The sequence below is a fragment of the Oryctolagus cuniculus genome, chromosome 7, assembly GCF_964237555.1.
Source record: "Oryctolagus cuniculus chromosome 7, mOryCun1.1, whole genome shotgun sequence".
Lineage (NCBI taxonomy): Eukaryota > Metazoa > Chordata > Mammalia > Lagomorpha > Leporidae > Oryctolagus > Oryctolagus cuniculus.
This window is the reverse complement of record NC_091438.1, coordinates 77269256-77283463: the sequence shown is the minus strand read 5'-3', so window position 1 is coordinate 77283463 and position 14208 is coordinate 77269256. Positions and strand designations below refer to the sequence as shown.

General features: G+C 46.1%; 1 pseudogene; it reads right to left on the bottom strand.

Annotated features, from left to right (window-relative positions):
- Positions 1-4613: 4613 nt before the first annotated feature.
- Positions 4614-5603, bottom strand: LOC100338829 (small ribosomal subunit protein uS5 pseudogene; annotated as a pseudogene).
- Positions 5604-14208: the final 8605 nt, after the last annotated feature.

The following is a 14208-nucleotide window of genomic DNA, read 5'->3' as shown; positions in this document are numbered from 1 at the left end:
GATCCTGGCTTCAGATTGGCGCAGCTCTGGCCGTTGCAGCCAATTGGGGGAGTGAACCATTGGATGGAAGACTTCTCTCTCTCTCTCTCTGCCTTTCCCCTCTCTGTGTAACTCTGATTTGCAAATAAATAAATAAATCTTTATTTAGAGAAAGTATTTATTTAGAGAAAGTATTCTTTAAAAAAAAAAGGTTGTGTAAGAAATTGAAAATATGACCGAGAAAAAAATTAAATGGTTGAATTTTAAAATTTAATTGACAATATGAAACTTGGAGTTTATTTAAAATTCCATAAGAAGATTCCATGTCTGGGCTGGCGCTGTGGCCTAGTGGGCTAAAGCCTCTGCCTGTGGTGCCAGCATCCCATATGGGTGCCGGTTCGAGGCCCAACTTCTCCGCTTCCAATCTAGCTCTCTGCCTATGGCCTGGGAAAGCAGTAGAAGATGGGCCAGGTGCTTGAGCCCTGCACCTATGTGGGAGACCTGGAAGAAGCTCTTGGCTCCTGGCTTCGGATTGGCCCAGCTCCAGCTGCTGTGGCCATTTGGGGAGTGGACCAGCAGATGGAAGACTTCTCTGTCTCTCCCTGTCTCTGTCTGTAACTCTACTTCTCAAAATAAATAAATAAATAATTAAATAAAAAAAAGAAGAAGCCATGTCTAGGAGGAAAATACTGACTGGCACGAAAGACATCTGAGGCAGTTACAATTTGGGTATCAATTAGCATTTGGGGGCCCTTACGTTTGTATAGAATGTTCACTTTGGGAAATACTGCAAACTATTGTTTTAAATCACATATAATCTCACCACAAAGACTGTCACTGATGGGATTTTGATGTGTTCTTTCTAATCCAAGAGCATCTTTAAAAAATATATAGAAATAAGATAAAAAGAGGCCTATAAGTCTACACACATACACTCACATACAAAAGGTTGCATGTGAATTAGAAGTTATTCAGGAGAGAGGGAGAGCAAGCGAGCCATTTGAACCAGGTTTTCAAAATTAAAAATATAAACACAGGGTGGACTTTAGGTGCAAGGGTTAAGACGCCTGCATCCTATATGAAAGTTTCTGAGTTTGAATCCAAGCTCCTCCCCAACTGGGGCTTCCTGCTGATACATACCCTGGGAGGCAGCAGGTTGATGGGTGAAGTTCTTGGGCCACTGCCACCCACGTGGGAGACCAGGATAGAGTTTCTGGCTCCTGGCTTCAGCCTGACCCAGCCCTGGTCTTTGCAGCCATGTGGGGAGTGAACCAGCAGATGAAGGATCTCTCTCTATCTCTGCTATTCTCGCTGTAACCCTACCTTTCAAATAAATAAAATAAATCTTAAAAATCAAATAAAATGTTTGTAGTTACAGAAACATGTGGCATTCTCCAGTCAGCAGTGTCCTTCTGCATGTTACCCCTTCCTTGTCTCTGTTTAATTGCTTTTTTCAATTCAGGGATTACCTTTCAAGATGCTGTTCCTTCGCTGCATCATGCACGTGCCACCTAAGATGTCACATTGTCCTGGAATTGCTGGTGTATTTATCCCTTATTCAGGACAATCAAGAATTCCTTGTGGGGGCCAGCGCTGTGGTGTAGCAGGTAAAGCCACCGCCTGCAGTGCCAGTATCCCTTATGGGCACTGGTTCGAGTCCAGGCTGCTCCACTTCCAATCCAGCTCTTTGCTGTGGCCTGGGAAAGCAGTGGAAGATGGCTTAAGTCATTGGACCCCTATACCTACATGGGAGACCTGGAAGAAGCTCCTGATCCTGGCTTCGGATTGGCCCAGCTCAAGCCATTGCAATCATTTTGGGAATGAGCCAGCAGATGGAAGATTCTCTCTCTCTCTGCCTCTCTGTAATTCTGCCTTTCAAATAAATAAATAAATCTTTAAAAACTCCCTAAAAGAATCTTAAAAGAATTCCTTAAGGATGGGAACTATGTCTTGCTGATCTTTGAGGCCCTGCTCCTATATACCCAACATATAGATGTTATTAATTGCGGTTGAAGGAATCTATATAAATTGATAGTTAAAGGAGCTGGTGGGTTTTTTTATTTGTAATCTTCAGGAAACACATTTAGGAATTGTAGCTTTGCCTACCCAGTTGTAGTCATTGCTTACCCAATGACTCTTCCCACTTCTTTTTTGTTATCAAATTTCATGTTATGGCACTGTACCCAGGGCACGTATCTTGATAGATCTAGATCCATTCCTCTTTGCTACATCTGGGTTGAGCATGATGAAGCTTCAGGGAGAGGTCTTCTCCCCTGACAGGGGAGGCATTTTCTCCTCTCTGCTGCCTACTTTGATTACTGTTTTGTACAGGATATAAAGTCTGGAACCAGAGCAGCTGTCTTTAACCACGAGACAGCGAGCTTGAGAACAAAAAATGATATGAGGATGTAGGAGGAAGGATGAAGAGTCTAGGTCTTTGATGAGATCACAGGCTCCAACCAATCCTAAATTGCCTATTATATACAGACTTCCTTTTATATGTGGTAACCAAAATGCCTTTGCTGACTGAGCCACTGTGTTGTTGAATAGTGGCTCCCAAAAAGATGTGAGTGTGAGCTTATGTGGATAAAGCTGTAGTGGAGTTAGGGATTTTGAGATCATTCTGGGTTTGGTAAGCCCTAAATCCAAAGACAGTATCCTTGTAGGAGACAGAGGAAAAAACACGGAGAGAATGTGAAGAGAGAAGCAGAGATTGGAATTATGCAGTGGCAAGCCAAGGATTGCCTGGAGGCACCAGAAGCTGGGAGAGGCGAGGAAGAAGTCTCCCCTAGCACCTCCAGAGGGAGAGGGACGCGGCCAACATCTTGATCTTGGACTTGGGGCTTCCAGAACTGTAAGTAAATGAGTCTCTATTGTTTTAAGCCACAAGGCTTGTGGGAGTCTGTTTTGGCGGTCTCAGGAAACTAATACAAACTCTACATCAGGTCTTCTGTTGTTTGCAATTAAAAATATCATAACTAATAATAAATATTTTTTCTAAAGTTCAAACCAAACATACGAAATAAAGGTATGGTTAATAAATCAGGAGAAGGTCCTGTACTTTCCAAAATTCTTTCCCCAAGACTTCAAACTGAGATTGATGCTGCTGCTTTAGGTGTCCCGGGAGGGAGGGAGACACATAAGAAGACAACGTTCCAGCGAGGGGCACACCTATTACAACTAAATATAACACAGCAGTGCCCCTGGGGTCCATTCCAAAAAAGCAATCAAATGCACGGGATAGGTGTAAACACAGAGGTAGCCTCTGCACAGCAAAAACTTGTGCCTAGTTTTCACAGATGCTCCGGTTTCTAATTAACCGTTAGTAGGAAGCTGGATGAATAAAAAGTGATACTCTCTACCATGAATTGCTCTGTGATCTTTCAGAGTAAAATCTGTGTGGAAGATGTCTGTAGTTTATTGCTGAGAGCAAAAGAGCAAGATGCAGAATGGAACAGGATCCTTTCTTGTGAGAAAATCTAAAATTTCTCTATGCACATGTAATATGCACAAGAAGGTCTAAAGTTGTTATCATTTCTGGGAAGCAGGAGTACAAAGGAAAGCGCTCACCTTGCTACGCTTTTACATTTGTGCATTTAATATTCTTATAAGTGTGTATTGCCCTCCAGACTAAATAAAACCAGAGAGTCCAGCACTGTGGATGCCCTGGTGTCCACATTGCAAAGGACACCGTGGAATAAAGGCCTAGAGGAAGACAACAGAGCAAGAGGGACAGCGTTATAATAGTCTAAGGCGCTAGTGCCTTCAACAGGAAGGCATGTGACCCAGTCTCAAAGTCCTGAACATTATGACTGTAACTGTCAAATTCCTAAAGTTTCAAATATGCAAATGAAAGGAATTTTTTTTTTTTTTTTGACAGGCAGAGTGGACAGTGAGAGAGAGAGAGAGACAGAGAGAAAGGTCTTCCTTTGCCGTTGGTTCACCCTCCAATGGCCGCCACGGCCAGCGCACCACGCTGATCTGATGGCAGGAGCCAGGTACTTCTCCTGGTCTCCCATGTGGTGCAGGGCCCAAGGACTTGGGCCATCCTCCACTGCACTCCCTGGCCACAGCAGAGAGCTGGCCTGGAAGAGGGGCAACCGGGACAGAATCCGGCGCCCCGACCGGGACTAGAACCCGGTGTGCCGGCGCCGCAAGGCAGAGGATTAGCCTAGTGAGCCATGGCGCCGGCTAGGAATTTTTTTTAAATGGGCTTAATTTAGGGTCAGTGCTGTGGCATAGGAGGTAAAGCCACCGCAGTGCCAGCTTTCCATAAAGGTGACAATTTGAGTCCTGGCTGCTCCACTTTTTTTTTTTTTTTTGTCAGGCGGAGTGGACAGTGAGAGAGAGACAGAGAGAAAGGTCTTCCTTTACCATTGGTTCACCCCCCAATGGCCGCTGCAGCCGGCGTACCACGCTGATCCGAAGGCAGGAGCCAGGTGCTTCTCCTGGTCTCCCATGTGGGTGCAGGGCCCGAGCACTTGGGCCATCCTCCACTGCACTCCCTGGCCAAAGCAGAGAGCTGGACTGGAAGAGGAGCAACTGGGACAGAATCCGGTACCCCAACTGGGACCAGAACCTGGTGTGCCGGCGCCGCAGGTGGAGGATTAACCTATTGAGCCGCGGCACCGGCCTCGGCTGCTCCACTTTTCCATCCAGCTCTCTGCTAATGAGCCTGGGAAAGCAGTGGAGGATGGCCCAAGTGCTTGGGCCCCTGCACCCGCATGGGAGACGTGGAAGAATCTTCTGGCTCCTGACTTCGGCCTGGCCCAGGCCCATCTATTGCTACCATTTGGGGAGTTAATCAGCAGATGAAGGATCTCTGTCTCTCTCTCTGTACTCTGCCTTTCAAATAAATTAAAAGAACAAAAACAGGCTTAATTCACTTTATTCTTCTTGTGTAAAAGTCCATGTTGTAGCCATAGCTGGAGCCTGGGTCCTCTGCATGTACCCTCTCTTGTGAGTCTTTACAAGATGGCCGGTGAATTCCTGATAAGCAGGCCTGGTGAACACAGTCTCTTTGCAGAAGTTCAGGGTCAGATAGCTGTGGGTCTTGGAGATAGCAGCAAAGGTGGCCTTGGCGAAGTTGCCAAGGGTGGCAGCACAGCCCCTGGTTGGGGTGTGGCGGTCCTCAATGCCAGCCATCAGCTGCAGCTTCTTGGAGACAGGAGCCAAGAAGATGCCAGTGCCTCTGGAAGCGGGAATGAGGCACCAGCACAGAACCACAGCGTCCAGTCACCTTGCAAGGCCTGGTGTGGGGTTTGTTGCTCTTATTCCCCCAGTAGCCTCTCCTCACATGCACAGTGGAGAGCTTAGCAAGAATGATGGCCCGTCGGATGGCGGTGGCCACCTCCTTGGAGCACTTCACACCCAAGCCAACATGACCATTGTAGTCCCCGATGGCAACAAATTCCTTGAACTTGGTCTGCTGACCAGTTTACACGTCTTCTTCTGCACTGGCATAACCTTCAAAACCTGATCCCTGAGGGATGCTCCCAGGAAAATGATCTCAGACTCTTTGATGGGCTGAGAGAAGAGGTAGGTCTGCTCCACGGACTTGATCTTCATGTCCTTAACCGGGCAGCCCAGCGTGGTGACAGGGCCCACTTCTTGTCCTTGACCATTGGTGGGTGGGCAGGGACTGCGGCAAGCCAGTCAGTGCCCACCACAGGCTGGCACCCGGGTGGCGGCTTCAACCTCAACCACAGAAGCCACTGTGGCCTCCCATTCCAGGGCCCGGGGGCCTTGGGCCCTCTTGCTGCTCTGGCCTCATCCACCACTTGGTGGTCTCTCGGAGAAGAAGACGGAATACTTTTTGAAGGGAAAAACAATCTAAAGGTTCTGTCAGGAACTACCACTTGTCGCAGTGGAAAATGAACTTGTGTCATTCATTCAGATCTGTTTGACAACAGATTTAGCGGAGTTTTACCAAAAAGATAGATGACAAAGCTGTTGGTGAACAAAGGAAGGATGCCACCTGTCTAATACTGTATTGATTATGTGTTAACTTTTGTTGGGTGTCTACCGTGGCCAATGATTAGGATCTTTTATATATGTATTCATGTAGTCTTCATGATTTCCTAGAAAGCAGGCGTGCGCTCCACTTAAGAGATGAGGAAGGCAGGTAACTCGTCTCAGATGACAGAGGTGGGAAGTGCAGGTCTGGGTTTAAACATAGCTCTGAACTTTGCCCAGCTCTGTTCTGACAGCAGAGAGGAAAGTTGCCTCCCTTCAGACTAATTTTGAAAACAATGTTCAAGCTTAGAATCGTCACTGGTCCAGCTCAGTATGGGAATTTTTATGTTCCTAATTGAAAATATTATCAAAAGAGATTGGGATTTGAGGTAGCTTCAAGAATACATGTAATTTGAAACAAAAAATATGTTCAAGCCCTTGTTTAGACTGTTGAGGAACAGTTCTCTTATTTTTTTATTCCATTCTTTTTTTTTTCTTACTGTTTCTTTTTCTTTCTTGGATCAAACAGGAAAGGGAGGAAAAAGAAGGGGCAGTGGGTGGGAGGGTGGGTGCAGTGGGAAGAATTACTGTGTTCCTAATGTATTTATGAGATACGTACAAATAAAAAAAAACATTATAAAAATAAATAAACTTTAAAATGTGTTCATTCAAAAGTTAGGAAAAGAACAGACAAAATCAGGACCATGAAGAAATCTGGAATGAAAATATGTGCACTGTCGAGTCCTACGTAACTAGAGCTGGGCTGCAGAGCTGAGATTATTAGGAGCCGTAGGAATAATGATGACAGTCCATTGTATGATCCACGTTGTCCCTCAGAAGAAATGTGTTAGCTCCTCGGGAAAAGGAAAGCTTGGCTTTTTCTGGCCCTGATTCTCTAAAACTTTCCGTTTAGATGTCGTTTCTTCTAAGAAGTTGTCCCTGATGAGTCCCTCTCCACAAAGTGGATAGCGATAGCACTCCTGTGTGCTTACCACTTACACCAGTAAACTCCCTGCAGGGCGTAGGCTCCTCGAGGGAAAGCACTGTGATTGGTTTCCCCCGTATCCTTGGTACGGTTCCAGTGCCTGGCACATTGTAGGATTCGTGAGGCTTCATGGTGAGGGGTATCCAACCTAACCATGTATTGAGTTATGATCCAAACTCCAAGAGGGTGAGAATTTCCTTAGAAAATAGTTTTGAGTCTGTCCCAAGATATGACATTTCACTACTTCAGATTTTAACATTTAAAGTCTGCTTAAAACTGTTTCAACTCTACAAAATGTTCAAAATGGATTTTTTTTTGACAGGTAGAATTAAACAGTGAGAGAGAGAGAGAGACAGAGAGAAAGGTCTTCCTTCCGTTGGTTCACCCCCCAAATGGCCACTACGGCTGGTGCGCTGTGCCGATCCAAAGCCAGGAGCCAGGTGTTTCTCCTGGTCTCCCATGTGGGTGCAGGGTCCAAACACTTGGGCCATCCTCCACTGCACTCCCTGGCCACAGCAGAGAGCTGGCCTGGAAGAGGGGCTACCGGGACAGAATCTGGCACCCCGACCGGGACTAGAACCCTGGGTGTTGGCACCACAGGTAGAGGATTAGCCTAGTGAGCCACAGCGCCAGCCTTAAAATGGATTTACTAGCTGCCCTCTGAAGTCTCATAGGAAAGTCCCAGTAGTCCCCAAGTCCCACACTTGGATCATGATTTTTAGCAGGACAGTTTCCTATTGAGCCTCCAAGACAAAGCAGCTGAATAATTCAGCATCAGTGCAGGACTAGCAGGCAGTAAGTATCTCCTGAAGTGATCAGTATGAGGCTACTACAAAGTATTCCTGCCCTCCAGAAGTTCAGTCTGAAAGCTTCTCAAGCCACCTGTTATCATAGGAAATAGAGGAACACAGGAAACAGACAAACCCAGAAGTGGGCAATTATAGGATAACTGCTCTGTCTCTGCAACAAGTTAATGGCATGAAAAAAGAAAGGTAGGATGAGAGGGGCGGACTAGACTGAAAGAGCTTTCAGAAACTAACCAAAGCAATTTGTGACTCTTGTTTAGAAATGTACTTTTATCAAAACTACCATAAAAGATAATTTTCATATAATGGAACAATGACAAAGGACATAGTATAATATGACATCAAGTATTGTATATTAGGTGAATTTCTTTTTTTCTTTTTTCTTTCTTTTTTCTTTTTTTTGACAGGCAGAGTGGACAGTGAGAGAGAGACAGAGAGAAAGGTCTTCCTTTTTGCCGTTGGTTCACCCTCCAATGGCTGCCACGGCTGGCGCACTGCAGCCGGCGCAACGCGCTGATCCGATGGCAGGAGCCAGGTACTTCTCCTGGTCTCCCATGGGGTGCAGGGCCCAAGGACTTGGGCCATCCTCCACTGCACTCCCGGGCCACAGCAGAGAGCTGGCCTGGAAGAGGGGCAACCGGGACAGAATCCGGCGCCCTGTCCAGGACTAGAGCCTGGTGTGCCAGCGCCACAAGGCGGAGGATTAGCCTATTGAGCCACAGCGCCAGCCGTGAATTTCTTCATTTGAGTTCTACTACACCCTAAGATAAAAATTAGAATGTAAACTGTGTATTTGAGAGGTGACCCTAAGAAATACTAACAGAGGAGGAGGAAGTGAGATAGGGGAGAAATAGAAGCCAATAAAAGCTGCTCTATTAAGCAGATTACCTTTGTAATGGGCAAGCAGAACCCAATTTCACAATGTACTTTGGCCAACAGTGTGAGTACACGGCAGAGTAACCCCGCAGCTCCCAGAGCGGGGACCTGAGATACTTAGCACTGACTCAAAGGTGCATCGACTGGGGACCGGGGAGGTGAGCGGGGCAAACCTGACCCCAGGCCTGCTCTGTGCGTGTGGAGTGGGCTCCAGGGGCCAAAGAAAACCCTCCAGCCCCAAACCAAGAGGATCTGAGCCAAAGTGACATGAACAAGAGCACTGGTATCATCTACTACTTAATGGTGATAATAGCATTGCGGTCAGTTGAAAACACGCCCTTTCTTTAAACACGCATACTGAAGTATGAGGTTAAAATGATGTCTGAGATTTGCTTTAAAATACTTCAGCAAAGAAAAAAAGGAATGGGACTGATACAACAAATATGGTGGAGCTTGATACTTTATCTTGGCGATGGGTATGTGAGAGTTAATTACACTTCTCTACACGAGAGCTCTTCCGTAACATTTTTAAATGTTTTCTTAAGTTAGTCGGCAGAGCTACATGAGTAATTGGTTGTTAATCACTTTATTTTAGAGAACTTCTGTCAAGAAGAATCATTTTGGTTTTAAGATGGCTGACCCAGGGAGTTAGGACTGCAGTGAAGACGCTCCTGTGGCACACCGGGGTGCCTGCACTCCATACCTGGCCCCAGCTGCTGATTCCACTCTCCTGACAGCGGTGATGGCTCAAGTGATTGGTTCCTGCAGCTCACATGGGAGACCTGGGTTGATGGCATTCCCCACTCCTGGTTTCAGCTCAGGCCCAGCCTCAGCCTGGCCATTGCAGGCATATGGTGAGTGGATGGCAGCTCTGTCTGCCTGTCTGTCTCTGTCTCAGGTAAATAAAATAAAATGGAGGAGGGTGGTGGTGGAGGAGCAAGCATTTGGCGCAGTGGTTTTTGGTTGGGACTTCTGCATCGCATATGCAAGTCCTGTCTACTAATTCTAACCCAGCTTCCTGCTGATGTACATCCTGGGAGGTTAACAGGGGATGTCTCAAATTCTTGGGTCCCTACAATCCACATGGGAAATCTGGTTGGAGCCCTAGTTTCCTGGCTTTGGCCCAGTGCAGTCCTGGCTGTTGCAGGCATTTGGGACATGAACCAGAAAATAGAAGAGCTCTGACTTTCATAAAATGAAAAATAAATAAATAAAAATTTATAAAATTAAAGTAGTGGACCCTAAGCTACTATTTGTAGTCCTATTTAGGACTGGCTCAAATTGTCTTCACTATAGTATAAACTCACTAGGATCTGGGAGCACCCCTTGTATTAGGCTTTTGGGATAGAGCTTACCAATCAGTGAACCAGACCAAGCACATTTTGCAAATGTGGTACAGCCAATGCTGTTGTGGCCTCACCAGCCTAGTGTGTAGGAGGCTCACCCTGAGCAGTTGGCCTGTCAACATCTCAGCTACAAACACAGACCTACAAAAGGCCTTGCTTTTAACACCAGCCGAACAGGGCTCTGCCCTCCATCAGAAATCATTCCCTGGTGGCAGGTGTCACTCTTGCTGATCCTCTTTTTTTTTTTTTTTAATATTTATTTATTTACTTGAAAGTCAGAGTTAGAGAGAGAAGGAGAGGCAGAGGGAGAGAGAGGCCTTCCATCCGCCTGGTTCACTCCCCAGACGGCTGCAACGGCCAGAGCTGGGCAATCCGAAGCCAGGAGCTTCTTCCAGGTATCCAGCGTGGGTGCAGGGGCCCAAGGACTTGGGCCATCTTCCACTGTTATCCCAGGCCATAGCAGAGAGCTGGATTGGAAGTGGAGCAGCTGGGACTAGAACCAGTGCCCATATGGGATGCCGGCACTGCAAACAGTGGCTTTACCCACTACGCCACAGTGCTGGCCCCTTGCTGATCCTCTCGATCCCCCTCACCTTCCTCCACTGATACGCGTAGATTGGGACACTTCTTGCCTTCCTAGACTTCTGGCACTCATTGCATGGATCTTATGAAATGTTCAGACATTTTTTGCCCGAGTTAAGAAAAACCACTGAACGTTAGTGTTTGCCTGCCTATATCAGGACTATCTACCGTACTCAACCACTCCATTAGACTTTCAGGCTGGCCCCTCTCATCTGCCTCCACAACGCCACTTGGCATTGTTTTGTAATTGTTCATATTTGTTAGTTCAATTCTTTGAGGAAAGACTGTAGTAGACTACTTTTGTTTGTAGTGACAAAACCCTGACATGAGTCTCTTAGGCAAAAAGAAAACTCTATTGTCTCATGAAACTAAATCACAAGGACAGATGACTGGTCGGTACATGAACAGGGAGAACTAGGACTCTTTATTTGCCACTTCTGGCACAAAGACCTGGGGATTAACAACCTAGCTTGCCTTTCACCATGACGTCACTGTCACCTCCCCTAATGCCTCAGCGCCATCCTCATCTGTCAGCCTTGATTAGGTACAGCCCAGCTCCATGAGCTAGTCTTGAGGCTAGATTTTCAGCTGGGTTCAGCTGAATTCAATACTTCAAATGTTTATTTACCTATTACATGAGAGTCACAATTCAGCTGGAGATGAGGCTATATAAAGAATATGGTCCCTGTTCTCAGTGGAAATCTCAAAGCTAGCGTCACATAAAGGAGTCATTTAATGATCTGTTTTCAACAACCCATTCCACTGTGTTTCTTTGTGAACTGGGGTCATAAATTATAATTATTTTTAAATTTTTATTTTCATTTTATTTGAAAGGCAGAGAGACAGGCAGAGAGAAAGAGAGAGAGAGAGAGCTTCCATCTGCTGGTTCATTCCCCAAATGCCTGCAGCAGCCAGGGTTGGCCAGGCCTAAGCGGAGCCTGGAGCTCCATCTGGGTCTCCCACATGAACGGCAAGGACCCAAAGTTTTGAGCCCACATCTTTTGCCTTCCCAGAACGTGCATTAGCAGGAAGCGGTATCTGAAGTGGAGGAGCTAGGACTTGAATCAGGTACTCTGATATGGAATGCAGGCATCCCAAGTGGCAAATAAGCCACTGAGCCAAACACCCGCTCCATAATTACTCTTAACGTATTATACAGAATATAACCCAAGTCAGGCTATAGGATTATGAAGTCTCTTTAAACATTCACTGCAAATTTTAAGGTCTAAAAATAAACAGAAGGTTTTCTAATTTTCTACTGGGTATTGATTCTGTTTCTAGATACTTAGCCATGTGTTGGAGACATTTTAATTTAAATGCACAATTTTTCAGTTTCTTACTATTTTTTTAAAGATTTATTTTATTTATTTGAAATACAGAGTATAGAGAGAGGTAGAAACAGACAGAGAGGTCTTCCATCTGTTGGTCCACTCCCCAGATAGCTGCAATGGCCAGAACTGTGCCGATCCGAAGCCAGGAGCCAGGAGCTTCTTCCAGATCTCCCATGTGGGTGCAGGGGCCCAAGGACTTGGGCCATATTCTACTGCTTTCTTTTTTTTTTTATTTTTTTTTAACTTTTATTTAATGAATATAAATTTCCAAAGTACAGCTTATGGATTACAATGGCTTTTCCCCCCATAACTTCCCTCCCACCCGCAACCCTCCCCTCTCCTGCTCCCTCTCCCATTCCATTCACATCAAGATTCATTTTAATTATCTTCATATACAGAAGATCAATTTAGCATATATTAAGTAAAGCTTTCAACAGTTTGCACCCACACAGAAACACAAAGTGTAAAATACTGTTTGAGTACTAGTTATAGCATTAAATCACGATGTACAGCACATTTAGGACAGAGATCCTACAAGGGGAGTAAGTGCACAGTGACTCCTGTCGTAGACTTAACAAATTGACACTCTTTTTTTTTTTTTTTTTTTTTTTTGACAGGCAGAGTGGACAGTGAGAGAGAGAGAGACAGAGAGAAAGGTCTTCCTTTGCCATTGGTTCACCCTCCAATGGCCGCCGCGGCCAGCGTGCTGCGGCCGGCACACCACGCTGATCTGATGGCAGGAGCCAGGTACTTCTCCTGGTCTCCCATGGGGTGCAGGGCCCAAGCACTTGGGCCATTCTCCACTGCACTCCCTGGCCATAGCAGAGAGCTGGCCTGGAAGAGGGGCAACCAGGACAGAATCCGGTGCCCTGACCGGGACTAGAACCCGGTGTGCCGGCGCCGCTAGGCGGAGGATTAGCCTAGTGAGCCGCGGCGCCAGCCAAATTGACACTCTTGATTATGGCGTCAGTAATCACCCTAGGCTCTTGTCATGAGTTGCCAAGGCTATGGCGGCCTTTTGAGTTCGCCAACTCTGATCATATTTAGACAAGGTCATAGTTAAAGCAGAAGTTCTCTCCTCCCTTCAGAGAAAGGTACCTCCTTCTTTGATGACCTGTTCTTTCCACTGGGATCTCACTTGCGGAGATCTTTCATTTAGTTTTTTTTTTTTTTTTTTTTTTCCAGAGTGTCTTGGCTTTCCATGCCTAAAATACTCTCATGGGCTCTTCAGCCAGATCCGCATGCCTTAAGGGCTGATTCTGAGGCCAGAGTGCTGTTTAGGACATCTGCCATTCTGTGAGTCTGCTGTGTATCCCGCTTCCCATGCTGGATTGTTCTCTCCCTTTTTTATTCTATCAGTTACAAGTTTCTTACTCTTTAAAAATTTTAAATTTACTTCTGTGTGTGTGTATGGGAGAGGGGGCGGGGGAGAGACAAAGAGAGAGAGAGAGAGTCGTGAATCCAATCACTGAAGCCTCTCAGGATCTGTATTAGTGAGAAGCTGGGGTGAGGAGCCAGAGCTGGGAACGAAGCCAGGTGGCCTCATGTGGAACACAGGCTCCTTAACTGCCACATTAAATGCTTGCTCCAGGGGCCGGCACTGTGGCACAGTGGGTTAACACCTTGGCCTGAAGCGTCAGCATCCATATGGCCTGGGAAAGCAGTAGAAGATGGCCCAAGTCCTTGGGCCCCTGCACCCTTGTGGGAGACCCAGAAGAAGCTCCTAGCTCCTGGCTTTGGATCAGCTCAGCTCTGGTTGTTGTGGCCAATTGGGAGTGAACCAGCGGATGGAAGACCTCTTTCTCTCTCTCTGCCTCTCCTCTCTCTGTGTAACTCTGACTTTCAAATAAATAAATAAATCTTTTTATTTTTTAAATTTTATTTAATGAATATAAATTTCCAAAGTACAGCTTATGGATTACAATGGCTTCCCCCCCCAATAACGTCCCTCCCACCCGCAACCCTCCCCTTTCCTGCTCCCTCTCCCCTTGCATTCACATCAAGATTCATAATAAATCTTTAAAAAAAAAAAATGCCTGCTCCAGGGGCTGTGGAAGATCTGACTGCTCCCCCGGGGGGCCTCCCTTGTGCGATATTCTCCATGGCTCCTGATTCTTTGTGCGGTTGATTTTTATTTTTCCTTTTACATTGTCTTCCTTCACAACATAGGGAGTGAGTGTTGGGAGAAATACGCCTGCCTTAGATTGATGAGAGCGCCTAAAACTTCCAGCCATCTAATCCTCTAATCATTTTATCTTCTGGTGACTGACCTCATCCTGAGGCTGTATAGGGGAGCCCCACCCTAGATCACCTCATTAGTACAAACAGGTGTGGCATTATGAACAGCA